Here is a 20762-nt window from a genome sequence, read left to right on the forward strand (position 1 = left end):
TGGTTAACGGCAAAGCTGGTTTCAAATCCTGCAGACTGACTCTATAGAGTCCCTGCTTTTAATCTCTAGATCTTCCTCCATTGCAAGAATAAATGTTCAAATGTCCACGGCATGAAGAGAGTCACCTGGGGCCAGGCTTGAGCAGCAAGAAAGTTCACTTTTCCCCCCCTAAGCCACAGCAAACACTCTCAACTGGCCTCCCCACATTTTAAACCCCCTCTCCTTTGTTAACCTGCCAATGTTGAGAATGAAAAAGCCAGATATTCACTTTTCCAGCCGAGAAGGCTGCTAGAAGGTAGGAACGCTTCCTCATAAAAGAGCAGTATGGCAGTCCTAGCTGGCTTCCTGCTTTCTGCCTTATGGCTGAGAGGACATGTTACCTGGAGCCACAGCAACCATTTTGCAACCATGAGGAAAGGTCAAGATGATTTCAGGAGTGCATTCTTGGGGCCCTGACGTGTGGAGCTGTGGAACCAATCTCAGAACTGCCCCTTCTCTGGACTTCTTGACCAATAAGCCACTGTGAGTTGACTCTGCATTACTTATATACCAGGGTGAGACATAAAACAACAACATGGCAACAGGCAACCAGAATGGACGGTGAACATCAGTCTTGTTTGTGTCTAATTACTTAAATGTGAGCTCCTTGAGTGTTGTGCATGGTTATGTCTCAGCATCAGCATTGTGACTGGCACAGCAGGCACACATGTGACATTTGGTGACTGATCCTCACTGATGTCCTTGGTGACCGTGGTCAACTGTTGGGAGCATAGGTGCTACAGTCTGAGTGCCAACTACAGTACCTTCCAGCTCCAAACAGGGTACCTCAGCTCTCTCAGCTTATGTCTCATCTGTGAGGGCTTACCTCACAGGATTTCAGAGGAAGCATCGATATCCATACACCTGGAGCACTTAGCACAGGACTTGATGCCAGGAATGGGTGGCAGCTGCTGTCACTGTCAACCTCTTTTCCCCCTCAGTATTCTTGCCTGTCAAGTGGCCACCATGATCTGTCTCAGCTTTAATGAGCTAGAAATCTGAAACAGTCCAGTACAAAGCATCCTTGCAAGCAAATGTTAATTCTTACCTTTGACTTGTCACCTCCTTGTGAGATGGAAATAACTAAAGCACCTCCCCTCACAGGGTTGACATGAAGAGTAAGCGGATTCTTATGTAAAGCTCCAAGGGCAGCACCTGGCGCAGGTAACCACCAGGAGGCGTTAGCCGCTATTACCACTACTCGTACGTGGATTCCTGGTACACTGCTCCCTAGGTGTGTGACCATGGCAAGTTACCTAACCCTCTGCCTTTCTCTGGGGGCTTCTGACCTGACATAAAGAATCCGCCTGCCAATGCAGGAGACGCAAGAAACATGGGTTCAATCGCTGGGTTGGGAAGATCCCCTGGAGGAGGAAATGGCAACCCACTACACTATTCTTTCCTGGGAAATCCCAGGGACAGAAGAGCCTGGTGGGCTACAGGCCATGGGTCACAAAGAGTCGGACACAACTGAGGGACTGGGTACATGGTACACGTGGTGAGCGTGGAAAAGGAGGTAGAAGGCAGAAACTGGATATGAATCACTACACTTCTTCGAAAGAAAACCTTTGTTCTCCAATGGCACGACCTGTTGGGCCTGACAGCTTGTTAACTCAGCCTCGGTCACCGAGTCTGGAGACCTTGCCCAGCTGTGGCCGGTATTTGCTTGTCTATTTAATACTCACTCCCCTCTTTCCCTGGAAGGTGCTCCCCAACTGGTCAAAGGCAATCAGGGCATGGCATTCCTCTGGCGATCTGACTGGCCAGGTGAGGAGAGCACGTGACCTCAGCTGGACCAATCCTAGTCTAAAGGGAAGTATTTAAAACCCACGAGGGACTGGGCTCTCTTTTTCTTCTCTCTTTCTCTCCTGATATCTGTAGACAGGAAAGCAGGTGGCCCTGACTGTCACTGGCAGCCATCTTGGGACAAAGAGGCACATGGGTCATATATAGATAGATAGATAAATAGATAGATAGAGAGAGACTCTAGGATAAAGCTAATGCTGAGAACCTAGATGGCAGACATTCGAGCTGCTGACCCTACCTGGCCTGATACCCACTCACTTCTAGACTTCTAAGACGGATTAAATGTCTTAACCATTTGGCCAGATGATACCAAGGTTTTTGTTACTTGCAACTGAAAGCATCCTTAAAACCACAAAGTAGGCAGCTGTTTGTGGACTGTTCACAAAGGAAAATCCTGCAAGAGGGAAATGGGGCATCTGTGACAACATCAGGAAGGAATGTGGCACCGAGAAGGTTTACAAGTCTCAAGATGTGCATTCCCTGCCTGGTAGGACAACACCACACACGGGATGCTGCAGAAACAGGCTGTCGGGTTGTCCCTGGCGCCCAAGAGCTCAGGAAACGTTATGCGGTGGGTTACTCCTTTCCTTCATTCTTCATAAGAGCCAAGCTGCAGCCAGTTTTCTATGTTCTATTTGTCCTGAACTCGGCAGGGGGTTAATCCCCAGCTGACTCAGCTGAGGATGAGAGACATGACAAGAAAGCCCAGCCTGGCTCTCCTGCAGAGACTGTTCCTGAATCAAAGGCTGGACTTCTGGATCTGAGAACCCTGAGATATGACTATGGCTAGGCTCTCTGAAATGGCTCACGGCCTGAGGACCTTGGCAAGGACACCCCACTGGCTTCAGTGTACCATCACTCCATTAAGATCAAGGGAAAGGTCTGAATGAGATGAAAGGGGCTCAAAGAGACCTGCCATCTGGAGCTGGCCTGCACTGGTGCCAATGGCCGCTCAGTTGTGAGGCCGCCTCGTGACCCTGGACGAGTGATTTCACTTGAGCTGCCTCATGTATAAAATAAGGAGAGAAGTACCCACTTCACAGAATTGTTGTATGGATAAAATGAATGAATATGTGTAAAGTGCTTAGCATGGAGTCTGGCACAGAGTAAAGGCTTAAGAAATGTGAGCTCTCTATCATTAAGATTTGATGGTATGTATGCATCAATTATTGAAGTATAATTACATATAGTAACACATACTGGTTTTAAGTGTACAGTTTGGGGACTTCCCTGGTGGTCCAGTGGCTAAGACGCCATGCCCCCGATGATGCGGGGGCCCAGGTTTGATCCTTAGTCAGGGAACTAAATCCCACGTGTCACAACTAAGAGTTCACATGACATAACCAAAGTTCCCACATGCTGCAATTAAGATCCAGAGCAGCCAAATAAATAACACATACGTTTTTTCCCAGTAGTCATGTATGGATGTGAGAGTTGGACCATAAAGAAAGCTGAACACCAAAGAACTGATGCTTTTGAGCTGTGGTATTGAAGACTCTTGAGAGTCCCGTGCACTGCAAGGAGATCAAACCAGTCATTCCTAAAGAAAATCAATCCTCAGTATTCATTAGAAGGATTGATGCTGAAGCTACAATACTTTGGCCAGCTGATTCAAAGAGCTGACTCATTAGAAAAGACCCTGATGCTGGGAAAGATTGAAGGCAGGAGGAGAAGGGGACGACACAGGACAAAATGGTTGGATGGCATCACCAACTCAATGGACATGAGTTTGAGCAAGCTCCGGGAGATGGTAAAGGACAGGGAAGCCTGGTGTGCTGCAGTCCATGGGGTTGTAAAGAGTTGGACACGACTAAGCGACGGAACAACAACACATATGTGTGTGGGTGTTTTATATATATAATTTTGACATATGTCTAAACGTGTAACACACACTCTGAACAAGACATGAAGGCTAGATGACCAAACATATTAACTGAGTGCCTTGTTCCAGGAGTCATCACTGACCCTCTCCTATGGAGGCTGGTCAGCAGTAGCCCTAAAAGACTCCCCAGTCAGCTCCCTTTCCTCCACATTCTGATCCCCTTGCTGTGGCTCTGTCCTCCAGTTGCTCTGACTGCAATCTCTAAAGTGTGATGTTATCACTTAACTGGCCAGGTCCCTCTCCAGTCTGAAACCCTTCTGGGGCTGACCCCAAGGTAAACTCTAAACCCCTCCCATGGCCCCCAGGCCCTGTGCTCTGCCTGCCCATCTCCCTGGTCTCTGCAGAGAGATCCATCCTCCACTTCCCCTTCTCTCTCTTTTCCCGTCTCACTGGTGACTTTTAAAAATAGTCATTTTTTTATTGAGATCATTGCAGACTTGCCTACATTTGTAAAACATGATAAAGCCTGGAGAACCCCATGGACAGAGGAGCCTGGCAGGGGTCGCAAGAGATGGACACAACTTAGCAACTCAACCCCCACCACAGAGAGATACTACATACACTGTACCCAGTTTGGTACAAGGTAACATTTTACAAAAATGGAACACAATATCATAACCAGGATATGGACACTGAAACAATCAGCTGACAATATTCCAACTTCCTGTATTCATCTGTGTGTGCAACCCTGTTCTACACCCACTCATCACTTGTGTGCACCCATGTATCCAATACAACCAAGATATGAACCAGGTCCACGATCACAAAGACCCCTTGTGCTATCCTGTGTAACCACACACACCCACTCCTCCATAACCACAGCCCTCAGCCCTGACAACCACCAATACGTTCTCCATTTGTATGATTTTGGCATTTTAAAATGTTACATATTGCAACAACATGCATAGACTTGGAGGACAATGCGAAATAAGTCAAAGACAAATACTGTAGGATCTCACTTAGTTATGGGATCTGAAAAATACAACAGGCTTCCCTGGTGGTCCAGTGGTAAAGAATCCGCCTGCCAAGGCAGGGGGCACGGGGTTCAGTCCCTAGTTGGGGAAGATTTCACAGGCCGCAGAGCAACCAAGCCCTTGCACCACCACTACTGAGCCAGTGAGTGTACTGCAATTAGAGAGCAGCCCCCTCTCGCCACAATTAAAGAAACCCTACGCACAGCAACAAAGACCCAGAGCAGCCAAAAGTAAATACATAAATAATACGACAAGCTAGTGCTGCATTATAACCAAGCAGCAGCAGACTCACTGACACAGGGAACAAATGAGTGGTTACGGGGGCAATACGGGAATGAGGGAGTAGGACGCACAAACGACTGGGTGAAAGACAGGCTAAGAGGATGCACTGCACACTGTGGGGAACGCAGCCGATGCTTTGGAGTAATTGTAAACAGAGTGTAACTTTAAAAAACTATATATATAAAACAGAGATAACTATCAATGATGAGTGGAAAAAATAAAATTATAGCACAAATAGTTTAAAAAAGAAGTTATATAAATGGAAGCATACTGTGTGCAACCATGTGGGATTGGCTTTTTTCACCCAGCACAACTTCCTTAGGTTCATCCAAATTGGAAGTGTATCGGTAGTTTGTTCCCTTTCACTGCTGACAGTATTTCACTGTACGGATGTAGCACAGTTTAATCATTCATCTGCTGAGGGTCAGCCAGGCTGTTTCCGGTGTGGGGCTATTATGAAGAAGCTGTTGTGAACAACTGTGTATATAGGCTTTTGTGTGAACCCAAGTCTTACTTCCCTAGGATAAACACCCAAGAGTCAAATGGCTGGGTCCTATGAGAGTTTCCCAGTTAGTTTTTAAGAATTTACCAATCTACTTTCCAGAGTGCCTGTACCATATGACATTCCCACCAGCAAAGTGGGAGTGATCCAGTTCCTCCGCATCCTTGTCATCATTCATTCAACAGATGTTTATTGAGCAGCAAATAAGAAGTGTAATTCGTATTATCAAATAGGAGCTTACATCCTAAAGGGTGTGTAGATAGGCAATACAGAAGTCAACAAACTGAGTAGGTGCTAAGAAGAAAATAAACAGAGTGCTGTGATAAGGGCAGGCAGGCCAGAGGCACAGCCAGTGATTAGGAAACCAAACAGCCCAGGTTCAAATCCACCACTTCCCAGTTGCAGGGCTGAGGCAAGCGCCCTCACAAACCTGTGCCCTGGTTTCCTCATCGGTTTCTTAAGAGATCCCATCTCCCAGGGCTGTTGGGAGGACTGAGCAAGATAATAGCAGCACAGACCCTGGGTGTGGAATCCATCAGTTTAAAAGACTCTCTAAGCCTCTCAACACCCCAGGCAGCAATGATGAGAAGCCACAGCTCAAAGTTTTGTGGGCTTCCTGAGACAGAGTGCCCCCAAGTGCTCAGAAGGGAGACCCCCCCCACCCCCTCCATGGATCAGAGTTCCCCTCTGGGAGCTCTGGGAATGGCCAGACAGGGACACAGTGGAAAAGGGGACAGCAAGGCCTCCACTTACCCAGAAACCAGCAGGGGAGACTCCAGGGCAGGATCAGAGGAGTTGCTCAGGGTACCTGGGCCTCACCGCACCCCAGAAATCTGACACCATTTCCCAGGATGAAGGAATCACCTGAGCCCTCTCAGAGGGGCCAGGCACAGGGGCCTCCCCAAACTCTTGGGCCACAAAATAGCCGTTTCCTGTGCTGGGCTGAGGAGACCAAGGTTATCTGGAATCTCTCCTCCCCATTGCTGTCCCCAGTCTCTCCAGGGCCTGGCCCACAAGAGAGAACTGAGAGAAGCCTGCTGGTGGGCATCTTACAAAAGAAACAGGGAAACGGGTGGGGCCGGGTCCCTACTCTGGGAGGAGGGGATGGTGAGTCAGCGAGGCCCCGAGCCTTTCTGAGGAAGAGGCCCTGCTGCGGTGACCTGTTTCGCCGGCCTCCCTGTGGCCTGGGATGGATCCGCAAGCTGCTTCTTTCCTCAGGGTTGATGAGTCTGGAACCAGGGCACCTTCTTATGTAAAGCTCCTTCCAGTTCCGCAGACGGACAGCCAGAGGGCCACACAAAGCACAAGGTGGCAGTGAGGATTGGAGTCTCTGACCTTGACCCTGGCTTGCAGTCTCTGGTATAACCTGTCCCAGGGGGAGGAAGGCAGCCGGGAGGCCAGGCCATGAAAGTGCACTGCACACAGGAGTTAAAGAACCAAGCCAGCCGGTACCACTTCTCTCCTTAAAACCCTTCCTTGGTTCTCAGGGGCCACCGGAAGAAGACCAATTGTTATGGGTGGTTCACCAGGTCTGGAATGACCCTTCCCCCCATCTCTCTGCTCAGGGCACATGGACCTCTGTTCCCCTCCACCACAACGCAGGGCCTCTGAACAGGCTCTTCTTCCTGCCCCCAAAACACCCAGCCTCCAGTTCACTCTTGGGCGAGCTCCTACTTAATCCTTCAAGTCTAGGTTAATGGGTCATTTCTCCAGAAAAGGCTTCTCAGACTCTCCCAACCCCACTCCAGTAAGTAACTCTCTGTCAAGGCATTCTGAACTTTTCCTTTAGAGTTTAACCAGCAGTTTAAATTATGTTATCTGAGTGATTATCTGATATGTATCTTCCCATGGGGAGTGCCGTGAAGTCAGAATAATGGCAGTGACATTGTTACTTTTAACAACAGCTCATCACGTTTATTAAACACCTACAATGTTTTCACAGCATTATCTCAGTGACCCCTCACCACAGCCCTGTGAGGTCAATACTATTACTGCCCTAATTTAGAGATGAGGAAGTCACGTCAGTCCTGTCCATGGGACCAGGCACTCTGTCAATGGTTAGTTTGGGGGTGAGGGGGGACATAGATGTTGGAGGTACATTCTGACTATTCCCGCCCCCTAATTTCCAAGGTAGAGGGGAGTGGAGCCCACGCGGGAGCAGAAGCCCAGGCCCACAGAACACATTTGTGTCACATGCTGCTTATGTATAGCCTCTGAGTCCAAGGGCTCCTTCTGGTTCTAGAAATGTTAGTCACTCAGTCATGTCTGACTCTTTACAAATCCATGAACTGTAGCCCGCCAGGCTCCTCTGTCCATGGAATTCTCCAGGCAAGAATACTGGAGAAAGTTGCCTTTCCCTTCTCGAGGTGATCTTCCCAACCCAGGGACTGAACCGGACTCTCCTACATTGCAGGCAGATTCTTTACCATCTGAGCCACCAGGGAAGCCCTTTCAGGTTCTAATACCTCTCCACCCCAAGACACTAAATGAGCATACTATTTTTTATTCTCATCTTTTGGCCGTGCAGCGTAGCAAGTTCACCAACCAGAGATTGAACCTGCGTCCCCAGTGCAGAGTGTTAACCATTGGACCTCCAGGTAAATCTTATTGTGTAGTTAACTGTGTGTCAGGCATGGTCGAAGCATGAGAGACACAGCAACAAACAAAACACGTGGAGCCGCATTTTCACAGGCTCATGTCTGCTGGGGGGATGGATACAAAGTCCTGTTCTTCTTTAGTAGAGATCAATAGTGGTTGAGGGGGGTGATGGTTGGTGGAGGGGTGGGACCAAATAGGTGGAGCACAGGGCTCTGCAGTTACCCTGTATGACAGAGTAATGGTGGCTACATATCATGTGTGTTACGACCCATGGCATGTAGAACACGAGGCATGAGTCCTAACCATACACTACAGACTTCACTTAATAATGTCGTATCAGTACTGGTTCATCAATTTAAAAAGACATACCACGCTAATAGGAATGTAAATAAAAGGGGAAACTGTAGTGGGGGAGAGATGGAGTTTGTGAGAACTCTGTACTTTATGATCGTTTTTCTGTATACCTTTAAAACTCCTCTTTAAAAAAAAAAAGTCATGTTTCTCTTGAATCCATTCCCATCAGCTCTATCTTTGGTTTTCCCACCACCTTCACCTGCTCCTTGCACATTTCCACTCTGCTGGTTCTCAACTCAACACCTTCACTCTTCACCTCTGCCACCCTCCACCCTCTTCTCTCACCCCCACATCCAGTCCATTCAAAGTCAGTATTGGCCCCACCCTCAAATTACGGTGAGGATCTGCCCACTTCCCTGGTCCTCCCCCCGCTCCCCGCCATCCTGGACCATGAACCAAAGCAGGAGCTCCCAGCCGTACTCCCACACACAGCCAGAGGGAGTCTGCTAACTTGAGTCAGACTTCTCCCTCCTCTGCTCGGAGCCCTCCCACAACACATTGAGGAAAAAGCCTTGGTCCCTATAAGGCCTCATATGTAACTCTGACCTCATCTCCTCCTGTGTTGCCTTTTGATTTCAGCTACTGAGGTGGGTGTGTGATGGCATCTCGTGGTTATCATGTGCATTTCCACACGATGATTAAGGATAGTGAGGTATGTGCTTCAAATAATAATAATAATGAAAGGTTATTTAAATCATAATATTATTAATATAATATGATACAAAGGGTTATTTTTTAAAAATATTATTATTTAAACAATAATAATAACGAAGGGTTAGATAGCATCACTGACTCAACAGACAGGAATTTGAGCAAACTCTGGGAGACAGCAAAGGACAGTGAAGCCCAGCATGCAGCAGTTCTTTGGATCAGAAAGAGACCGACAGGATTTTGCAACTGAACACACACACACAACGAAGGGTTATTATTTACATAGAACTTATTATGTGCCAGGCACTCAAAAATGTTTTATAGATAAAGCTGCCGTTTTTAAACCTTTTAGGCTGAATGAATATTAGGGTCCTGGATAATTTGGGTTTTAGAAAAGTGATGGAGAACTTACACCCAGCAGGGTCTCGGGGAGCATCCGTCACATTGCTATTCCTGCAGTGATGATAATCTGTCTGTTTGGAAAACATTCCACCTGGGACTGTGGATCTGTATTAAACCCCTGAATTCCCCACAACCACTTTACAAGGGAGGTAGTGACATCATCTTCATTTATAGATGGGAACACTGAGACATAGGTAGGTTAAGTGCTGTGGCCACACTCACACAGGTAGGAGGCTGGGATTCCAACAGAGGCCTTTTGTCCCACGACCCTTCACTGGTTCTTAGGGTGCGTGGGTTTGTGCATGCTCAGTTGCCCAGTAATGTTCAACTCTTTGGATCCCCATGGCTTGTAGCTCACATTTCTGCAGGATTTCCCAGGCAAGAATACTGAAGTGGGTGGCCATTTCCTCCTCCAGGGGAATCTTCCTGACCCAGGGATCGAACCCGTGTCTCTTGCCTCTTCTGCACTGGCAGGTGGCTTTACCACGGAGCCACCTGGGAAGCAGGGTAGCTAATAGGAGATTAATCAATATTGAATGAACAAATGAGATTAAGTTGGGAAAGAGAAAACTCAGGCTTTCCAAGGAGTTATTGTTCATGGAAGGAAGATCAAATACAAATACCACTGAGCAAATTCTGTGTGTTTAACCTAATTAATTTAATTTGAATATAAGATCTACCCAAATATAAAGATCTACCCAAAAATTTTCCCCCTCAAAAATGATCTTCAGAAATAAGAGTTTTCACATAATTTTATTTTGAACAAATTGCCATCTGGGAAAAAGCCACAGTAGCATCTAAAGATTTCAGTGATGCTAGCTTTGGCAACAATAAAAAGGAGGGATACAGTGTAACAGACTCAGGAATTGTTCTGGGGGCTTGACTTCACAATTCCAGGTGTTATAAGTCACTTAAAGAGGCCCTCTGAAGACAGAAAGCAAGATAGGGACAAAGGAATCATTTAATTTAGACAAAATACTCAATGTAAAAAGGTTTTACCGTACATGAAAGGGGCATTTAAACTAACTTTTTGAAAACTGAAAAAAAAATAAAAAGGCTGTGTAAAGTAACACTTAAAACCATCTCGAGGCAAAGTGCTGCTGTGTGGGATGAAACTGCAGTTTCCTAAACTGTCATTTATTATTCATATTGGAATCATTAGTCTGATTGACTCAAAAAATGAATGCTTATGTAACCACTTTTATATGTTCATAATTTTTCATTTATTCATTTTCTGTAATTGCCTTTTAAAAGAAAATCTGGTTTTTTTTCTTTCTTAATGTAACATAGTAAAAGTTATTGGCTACACACTAGAGATCACCAATACACAACTAAAAGGGGAATTTGAAAAAAAATTATCTAATGATATAAGACTATTTGGGATACAGTTTCCAGAAATGACTTAATAATACACAGATTCAAGAAGTACCACATCACAGGCACTTCAGAGGCAGGTGGAAACTGTATTCTGGAAACGTGCATCAGTGACTGAAAAGGGGCTCCAATGATGAGAAGGAGGACCGTGAACAGTATGAGTGACATTTCACGAAGTGAGAGGATCTAAGCCACATTTTGAATTCAACATTTTTAATGTCATGATTCTAAATGTGTCACAAAATTAATAAGTTGAAAAATATCGATAGGCTGCTGATTATGTCATCAATATCCCTAAATATTTCAAGTAGACCTCAAAACTTAAAAAAAAATCTTTGGAAAGATGGGGAATCACTTCGCTTTCAGTTCAGTTGATCACTTTGCTTTGGGATATATATACACACATATATATATAATATTAGGGGCTTTTGTGTGTGTGTGTGTGTGTGTGTGTGTATATATATATATATATAAAATATTGGGGGCTTCCCTGGTAGCTCAGCAGGTAGCTCAGTCTGCAATGCAGGAGACACCAATTTGGTTTCTGGGTCAGGAAGATACGCTGGAGAAGGGATAGGTTACCCACTCCAGTGTTCTTGGGCTTCCCTGGTGGCTCAGATGGTAAAGCATCTACCTGCAATGAGGGAGACCTGGGTTTGATACCTAGGGTGGGAAGATCTCCTGGAGAAGGGAATGGCTATCTACTCCAATATTCTGGCCTAGAGTCGGACATGACTGAGCGACTTTCACACTTCACACACTTCATATATAATATTTTATACAAACATATATATATATTTAAGTACAAGTATTTTTTTTTTAATCTCAAAGGAACACATCAGGCTTGAAAAAATGATTATCTTGGCAGAGTCTAGGTCCTTTGATCTCTTTCTTTTTTTTTAAACAAGCAAGTTATTACTTTGATAATCAGACACAGAAAAACAAAACAGTTTTATAATGTGAGGCTCACCAAAGGACACAATATAACAATAGTTCCCACCCTCAGCCGCACCCCGGAAACATCTGGGAAGCTTGAAAAAAAAAAACCCATCCCACACCTAGTCCTACCCTTGGTGACTCTAGTGAAATGCCCTGGGGTGGGGCCCAGGCCTTGGGGTTTCTTAAAGCTCCCCATATGACTCTAAGGTGCCACGAAGATGAGACACCATTAAAGCAACAATTTTCAAAATTTCCTGCAGACCAGGTTACTAAAGTGCCTTTTAGAAAAGCAAAAGGTTCCATCGTCAAAGAAGGAGGTTTCTTTCCTGCAAGATTTCTCAGAGCAATATGCAAATGTGCACCATTATTTTTACAAGAGAAGGACACAGTACAAGGCGGACATCCGTATGTGTGCGCATGCATGCGAGTGTGCACGCTCAGCATCTCTTCTTTCCAGCGAGCAAGCCCCAGTCATTCTACCTGCTAACCTTCCCCCTCCTCACCCTCCACTCCCCCAACTCTGGTTCTGTCCTCCATCCTCTGCCATCTGGACTTTGGCAGAAGCCACCTTCCTGCTCTCCCATGGGCCCTACAATTCACAGCCCACAAAGGTGGGCTGAAGGAGATCCCTGAGGAACACAGAGTTTGAAAAAGCTTCTGCTTCCACCCCTGAGGCTGCCTTCGATGTCCCAACTGTCACCCAGTGATCATGGGAGGTACCTGTCTTAGGGTGCAGTTAGGTGCATCATGGACAGCCTGGCTGCCACAGGTTGAACCTGGGCTCCCCACGCCACGCTGAGCAGTCAAGTCCTCAGCCCCGAGAACGCCTGAACTTGGGGAGCCCACAAATTTCCTGACAGTTTAAGTCGGCACAAATCAGGTTTTCTGTTTCTCATGGCCAAAAGCATCTGAACTAAATGTTCTCTATTAACTTACCCTGTTTCACTGGTCAGAAGTTTTTGCACCAGGTAAAATGATACTACTTGGTTTTCTTGCTTATCTGTCTCCCCCGACCTTCCAGAATGCCAGCTACATGAGACAGGAACACGTGTCCATCTTGTTCTCACTATGTCCCGTGGACCTGAAACGCTGCCTGCCAAAGAGCTGAAACAAGCCTTTGCTGAAAGAATGACTGAGCTCATGTAATTTTTCCAACAGCTCCAAAAGGTAGGTGTTAACAAATACCGAACTCCTCCCCACAACCACGCAGCCCCTGCACGGTCTGCCTCCACCTTCCTCTCCCCAACTCAGGATCCTGCCGTTAGGCTGGCCGCCTTCCAGTTCCTTCCGAGTCAAGCTCCTTCCCACGTCCAGAACGCGCTGCTGCTGTTTCCTTTACTGGGCATGTTCCCTGATCCATGAAGGTCTACACAGCCTTTAGTACATGCGTGTGCATGCTCAGTTGTGCCTGACTCTGTGTGACCCTGTGGACTGGATCCCGCCTGGCTCCTCTGTCCATGGGATTCTCCAGGCAAGAACAATGCAGCGGGTTGCCATTTCCTCCTCCAGGGGGATCTTCCGGACCTGGAGATTGAACCCACATGTCCTGCATTGACAGGCGGGTTCTTTACCACTGAGCCACCTGGGGAGCCACGCGTCCTCAGGCCTCCCCTCAAATGGCAGTCTGTATGATAGACGTCCTCTGACCTCTCTGAACAGGACAGATCCCCCTTGGACAGGCTCTCCTGGTTCCTCCATCAGGGCACGTAATGCAGAGGTAATGACTCGGATCATTCAGTGATTACTTACTGAGGTTGTGTTTCCTCCACGGAACCACGGGCCCCCCCATCAAGAAGGCAAGGGCCCCTTTGTATCTTCAGAGCCCCCTTAGGAGAACTGGCACACAGTAGGTGCTTAATAAATACCACACCTGCCTAGAGTGGCGGATATTTACTGCTCACTGAATACCCATGAGCACCCACATCCCGGCCCCTTGGAAGTTAGGCAAGGCCATGCAGCTAGTTCTGGGTGTGCAGAGGTGGACTGTGTTACTCTGGCCTTGGCATCTAAGCTCTGCTGTGTGACCCTCTAGTTCCCGTGCCCTGCAGTGGTGACCATGGAGTCTGCATGTTCCCGCTGTTCAAGACATGGGAGCCTCCCAGCCCCCACCCCCACCACCGCCAATCCTGGGTTCCTAAGGTTCGAGGTAAAGACCCCAGCAGACCTGACTTGGGTCATAAGTAAGAAGTCAACATTTGTTGCATGCAGCCTCTAGAATCTCAGGGTTAATTTGCTCCTGCAGCAGAATCTTGTCTCTCACTGGCATTCTCCGTGGATGAATGAAGGCAGAGACAACTGTGATTACAGACTGGGAGGTGAGGAGCAGGGAGGTGGCTTCAGCTGCCAGTATTGAACTCACTGAAAGGATGAGAGAGGAGACTGAATAACTGCTCCCTGGGGCATCGCCACTTTCAGTGCCTGCTGCGGCAGATGAAAGGACCCAGAGCCCCCACTCCCTTCAGACAGAGCCGCCTCGGGGCCCTCATCAAACGCAGCCCCTTAGGGATCACAGCCAAGGCTTGGCCCCTGGGAATGGGGAGGCGGCCGCTCCGAAGCCAGCAACACCCTGGAAAACCCTATTAGCTAGTGGAAGCTGAAACAGCAAGGCTGCATGAAGGGCCTGGGCTAATTCGGGCTGACAACCTTCCCTTGGAATCACCCACTGGGGCTCTGCCCTCCCGGCTCCATCCCAGAGAATAAATCACACTGTCAGGTCTAATTTGGGACTCGGCTGATGGGCTGAGCAGAGAGAGCATCCATGCGTTCTGGCCACAGAGGTCAAGGGCAGCCCACGCGTTGGAGGCTAGAGCTTGCTGAAAGGCCCGGGTACTAGATGGAAAGGGGACTGGGGGACTGAAAGCTGTTGGCTTCCAATACACACTGAACAAACGCCTCTCTTCTCCCATAAAATTTATGGCCCAGGACTCAGCTGTTTCCAGAGCACAGTCCAGGCACCCTGCTAGCTCGGAGCTGGGCGCAAGGTAAACACTCGTATCTGAGGAATAAACAATCTTAACAGCAGCAGTGAGTGCTTATTATTATCTTATAGGTTGGTGACTAAAGGATGCCTAACTTCTGACATGCAGTAAAGGCTAATGAGTGAAAGTGGCCACCATCACCACCTTGGCCATCTCATCTATTATGTGACTACTTCGGCCAGGCATTAAGTACCTGAGATTCACTGTGTTGTTGTTGTTCAGTTGTGTCCTACTCTTTCTGACACCATCAACTATAGGCTGCCAGGCTCCTCTGTTCATGGGATTTTTCAAGCAAGAATACTGGAGTGGGTTGCCATTTCCTCCTCCAGGGGATCTTCCCTATCCAGGGATTGAACCTGAATCTCTTCTGTCTCCTGCACTGGCAGGCAGGTTCTTCACCATCAGCGCCACCAAGGAAGCCCCCAACATTCATAGTCATGTTGTAATTCCCAACACAATCTTAGGAGAAAACAGAAGCTCCCAGAGTTAGGCTCCCCATTTGGGGCTCATCAGTGACCAAGCTAAGACTAGACCCCAGGTGGGCTGGACTCTGAGCCTGCGTTCTTGGCCACTGTGTCAGCCTGCTCTGATGGATTTCACCTCCTTCAAGAAGCTGGCCCTGAAGTCCCCAGTCAGTGTCGGGTGCCTCTCCTCAGAGCTCCCAGGGCCCCGTGGCTTCCCCTCTGAGCACTCTCATTGCTCTGGCTTGTGCACCTACAAAGCTTTCCCCAAATACTCTACCCAAGAGGGCAGCCCTGGGAGCCCAGAGCCCAAATGGAATCTGTTCGCTGGACGGATGGATAGAAATCCAAGTCCAAACCCTTCATCCTGCCGGAAGGCAGTGGAGATTAGGCAATGAGAGCTGCAGTGAAAGAGTTTCCCTGAAGAAAGGGGAGTTAGAGGAGAGAGAGAAACTGCCCCTTGATGACTGCCATTCCTCCTTCAAGGGCCCTAGCTGCTTCCAGGAGACCTCCTTGACCCCCCCACGTTTGTCTGGGCACCTCCTCTGGGCTCCCATCACCTCCTGGGTTTGCCCCATACAGCCTGGGCTGTGACTGTCTGAGGGCCTGGTTTGCTTCCCTCACTACACAAGGAACCCCCTGAGTCCAGGGCCAACTCAGTCATGGGGGCCGTCTCACCCATAACACTACACTGCAGGGATGGGCACTGGGGAGGGACATATTAAATATGTTTTGAACCCACCAGCAGAACCCCAAGAAAGGAAGGAAGGCTGGAAGCACCACTCTGGGAAGAAGAGTTGAAAGCACAGGCACAGCTCGTTTGGAAAAGGAGGTCAGGAGATGACTCCACCATCTGCAAGCCACAAACAGCCCCCAGGAGGAAGGTGTGTGACCAGTGCCCCTTACCAGGATGGGACCAGAACCACTGAGATGTGAACACAGAGCGGATGTGATTCACGAGGAATCTCTTTAATGATCAAAACTTCCCCAAAGCAAATATGCTGCCCGATTCCTCCCTTCCTAGAAGAATTTAAGCTGAGGTCAGACAGCTAGCAGTCTGGAACCCCAGGACCTTTTATGAAGCAACCAAATGCAGCGGCTAAGAGTGAGCACTGTGGAGACACTGTAAAGAGTCCCACTCCGGGGCTTCCCCAGTGGCTCAGTGGTAAAGAATCCACCTGCCAATGCAGGAGACATTGATCTCTGATCCCAGTTTGATCCCTGATCTGGGAAGATCCCACATGCTTCGGAGCAACGAAGTTGGTGCGCCACAACAACTGAGCCTGTGCTCCAGAGCCTGGGACACTGCAACCACTGAAGTGCTGCAGCTACTGAAACCCGTGTGCCTTAGAGCCCATGCTCTGCAACAAGAGACATCATCGCAATGAGAAGCTCATGCACCACAACTAGAGAAAGCCTGCCTGCAGCAATGAAGACCCAGCAGAGCCAAAATAAAATCATTTTTTTAAATAAAAATAAATTAATAAATAAAGGCTCCCACTCCAGCTCCTCTACTTGGCAAAGGGCTTCACCTCTCGGTGCCTCAGTTTCTAAGTCATTCCAGTGGGGAGATCACAGCAGCGACATCACAGGGTGGGTGGAAGGAGTGAATGAGATCATGCGCGTAAAGTGCTTACAGCAGGGCTTGGCACCGAGTCAGCACCCATTAATGTTCATTATTATTGTTTTTCTTCCCCTGTGGAGCCAGATACTGTTGGCTGGCTAACCCACTGACACTCTTGATTCCCTTTTACTCTGGCTTCCTCCTCAGAAGATGCTGAAAAGCTAAATGAAACTTCTCACCTTCCTTGGTGACTCAGATGGTAAAGAATCTGCCTGCAACGCAGGAGACCTGAGTTTGATCCCTGGGTCAGGAAGACCCCCTGGAGAAGGGAATGGCAATCCATTCCCCAATATTCTTGCCTGGAGAATTCCATGGACAGAAGAGCCTGGTGGGCTACAGTCCACGGAGTCACAAAGAGTTAGGCACAACTGAGTGACTAACACTTTCATAGTTTAGAACTAGGGGAGGTTATATGACCCATTTCTGGCCAAGGATCCATGAGTGGAATCTTCTGGGGAGGGGGATTCTGGGAGTGCTGAGCAGTTCAGAACTGAGAAAAAATCAGGCTGCTGGCATTGATGCTCCCTTCCGTGTTCTGGCTGGAGCTGCAGCAGCAACTTTGGAACCACAAGGGAAAGGCCAAGGAACTCAAGGAGGCCCCAGCTTAGACATAACTCAGCCTCTGAACTAACATTGGCAGCCAAGTACCTCTTGGTTTGTTGTTATGTGACAGAAAGCAACCCTCATTTATTTAAGCTGCTGTGAGCTGGGTTTTCTGCTCTTGCAGCTGAAACCATTCCAGGCTGCTGCACCCACCATGACACAAATGGCTCAGGGCACATGGCCATGGTAACCTTCTGCCAGCCTCAGTTCACGTCCCCAGCAGAGAACTCCTGATCCAGAGAAGAAAGCATGGAAGGCCAAGACAGGGCAGCATTTACCAAACCTGAGTCACTGTGTTCTAACCTCCCTTTTCAGCTGCATCTATTAATATGTCCCATTATACAATTACTTACTTAATAAACTTGAATATATATACATATATTTATATGTAGAATCTAGATTCTTACTCAAACAGCAAAACTGGTATCTTTTGCTACAAAAGTAACTTAATGAATAAACACAATGAAAATGAACAAAAGATAGTCATCCACTGATCTCTGAAAGTTAATTGATGTACCATAATTTGGGTTCAGGTGGTTGGCAAGAATTCCTCACTTTTGTCTTCTACTGGGGAAAAAAATATCAAAAGATCTGGCAAGATTTAGTATTTCCACAGGGCAGCAAACGGGTTAGAGCTAAGTAGGGGCTGCTCCTCAGAGAGGGAACACGTTTTCCTGTTTGCTACAATTCCCGAAACCCTATTCAGAAGTGAGTTAATTCGTTCAGTTCTCCTGGCTGGCAGGTGGAAGAATTAGGTCAGGGCCTCCTCAGAGAAGCCTTCCTGAATCGCCTGGTCTAAAATCGCCCCCTTGGATTTTCCTGGTGATCCAGCAGCTAAGACTCCGTGCTCCCAATGCAGAGGGCACTGGTTCGACCCCTGGTTGGGGAGCTAAGATCCCACACACCGCACAGTGTGGCCAAAAATAAAATCGCTCCAGTTGCTCCCAGTGAGTTCCCTTTCCTGCTTTACTCATCCTTATAGCATTTAACCTGACATTTACTCATTTGTCTGTTGTTTTATCCTTCAGTAGGATGTCAGTGCCTGGAGGGAAAGGATTTTGTCTTTCTTGTTCATTCCTGAATCCCCAGTACCTGGAACATAACATCAGGTGCTCAAATGCCTATTTGTTGAGGGAGTGAACGGAACAAATGAAGGGACAAACAAAACCCCATCTCCTGCTCTCCAGTCCCTGATGTACTGGTTACCAGGTGGGAACAATGCTGGTCCTTCTGTGGTTTGAGAGGCAATACTAGGAATTTACTCAGAAACTGGAACTTTTACCATACTAAATTAAAAAAGAAAAAATTTTTTCTTGGCCATGCTACACGACATGTGGGATCCTTAGTTCCCCTATCAAGGACTGGACCTGAACCTGGTGCACTGGAAACGTGGAGACTTAACCACTGGACCACCAAGGAAGTCCCCCTTTTACCACGCTAGATTAAAATGAGTACCTATGAGGCCATAGGGCTTCCCTGGTGGTTCAGCTGGTAAAGAATCTGCCTGCAATGCAGGAGACCCTGGTTCGATTCCTGGGTCAGGAAGATCCGCTGGAGAAGGGATAGGCTACCCACTCCAGTATTCCTGGGCTTTCCTGTAGCTCAGCTGGTAAAGAATCTGCCCACAATGCAGGAGACCTGGGTTCGATCTCTGGGTTGGGAAGATCCCCTGGAGAAGGGAAAGGTTACCCACTCCAGTATTCTGGCCTGGAGAATTCCCTGGACCGTATAGTCCATGGGGTCGCAAAGAGTCGGACATGACTGAGCGACTTTCACCTCACTTCGTGAGGCCATACAAATATATCTTAATAACTGAAATAAATGAGGGGAAAAGGGACAGGTCTTCCTTACAGAACTAATCATGAGGACAATTCATAAGTGTAAAAGGAATGTAGGACATAAAAAAAAATCACCATTGGGAAATACCACAGTAATAACTTGCATGCAAGATTCACCCTACCAGTGCCAAAATGAGTGGATACAAGCTTAAGGAGAAACTCGTGCAGTCTCAAAGCACCTCTCCCAAGATATCTATCAATTACAAAGGGAAAAACAGTTACCGGACAGTGGAGAAACCCAGCAGACAGCAAACTGACCAAGTGATCCAGGTTAACGTCACCAGTGATAAGACACGTGGACCTGTGGGCGCCATGCGCCATGGTGGGCACCTCACCTCTGAGGTGTTCCGCCAAATAATGCACAAGCTGCAGTGATGAAGAAATAGCAGAGAAACTCAAATTGAGACAATCTACAAAATGACAGAACTGCTCTCTTCCGAAGTGTCACAGTCATAAAAGACAAGGGAAGACTGAGGGACCGAGGTGGACGAGAGGATTAAGGAGATGGGACCACTAAAGGCAGTCAGGGATCCTGGACGGGAGCTTGGAACAGCAAAAGGACATCAGTGAAAAAACAAGTAAAACGAGTCTGTAACTTAGTTCATAGTACTGGGCCAGAGTTCACTTCCTGGTTTTGATAGCTGAGCTGCAGTTGTGTAAGATGGTAGCATTAGGGGATGCTGATTGAAGGGTAGATAATGTGAACTCTCTGTACTATTTTTGTAACTTTTTATAAGTCTGAAATTCCTCTAAAATAAAATAAAAGTTAATAAAGAATTGGGCCAAGAAGCATCCCACAATGGAAATCTGCTCTCAAGAGACTGCCCCACAAACAAGCTTTCGTACCTGGGCAGATCCATAGACCACGATGAAGGAATATGAAGAGAACCAAGAAACAAACAAGGAAGAAGATACTGTCTATAATTTTTAACTAAAAAAAAAAAAAAATTGTTTTTTTGGCCATAAGATCTTAGTTCCCTAACCAGGGATCAAACCTGGGCTCTTTGCAGTGAGAGCTTGAAGCCCAAACCACTGCACTGCCAGGGAATTCCTTCTATCTGTAGAGTCACTCGGTTCCCAAACTCTGACTGGTCCCTGCAACTCAGCAAATACCATTATTTGCATCCAGAGCCTGGATGCCAGAATCTTCTGTTCTCCCACATGCCACACTATTGGGGTCTCTTGGTGCTTCAAGGGTCAGACAGCGCCCCTCTCCCAAGCCCCTGTGTCATCCTGCCAACAAAGGTAGATGTCCTCGTTTAGGAATGCCCCACTCTCACCTGGGACACCCCTCACCCTAAAGCCCCCTCCTTTGGTCTAGGCCAAAGAAACCAAAGAAGGTGCTCACTAGCCAAACACCCAGAAACCTACTTCAAAACACGTGAAAAATCTTCATATTACAGGTAAGTACTTACCGTGTACACATATTTTAATTTCATGTAACTACTAGCACAA

General features: G+C 47.5%; 1 protein-coding gene across 12 annotated transcripts in view; it reads right to left on the bottom strand.

Annotated features, from left to right (window-relative positions):
• The window catches only part of SIPA1L3 (signal induced proliferation associated 1 like 3), a 260357-nt gene that overhangs the window by 128278 nt on the left and 111317 nt on the right, over positions 1-20762 (bottom strand). The window contains exon 1 of one of the 12 annotated variants that reach the window (XM_055412272.2): positions 6239-11844. The exons of the other annotated variants lie outside the window; for them this stretch is intronic. The gene's annotated coding sequence lies outside the window, so the exon portion shown is untranslated. Of the gene's footprint in view, positions 1-6238; positions 11845-20762 lie in introns of those variants that run through there. 12 annotated transcript variants of the gene reach the window in all.

This window comes from Moschus berezovskii, chromosome 22, assembly GCF_049115385.1.
Source record: "Moschus berezovskii isolate FMDL1 chromosome 22, NW_MosBer_1.0, whole genome shotgun sequence".
NCBI lineage: Eukaryota > Metazoa > Chordata > Mammalia > Artiodactyla > Moschidae > Moschus > Moschus berezovskii.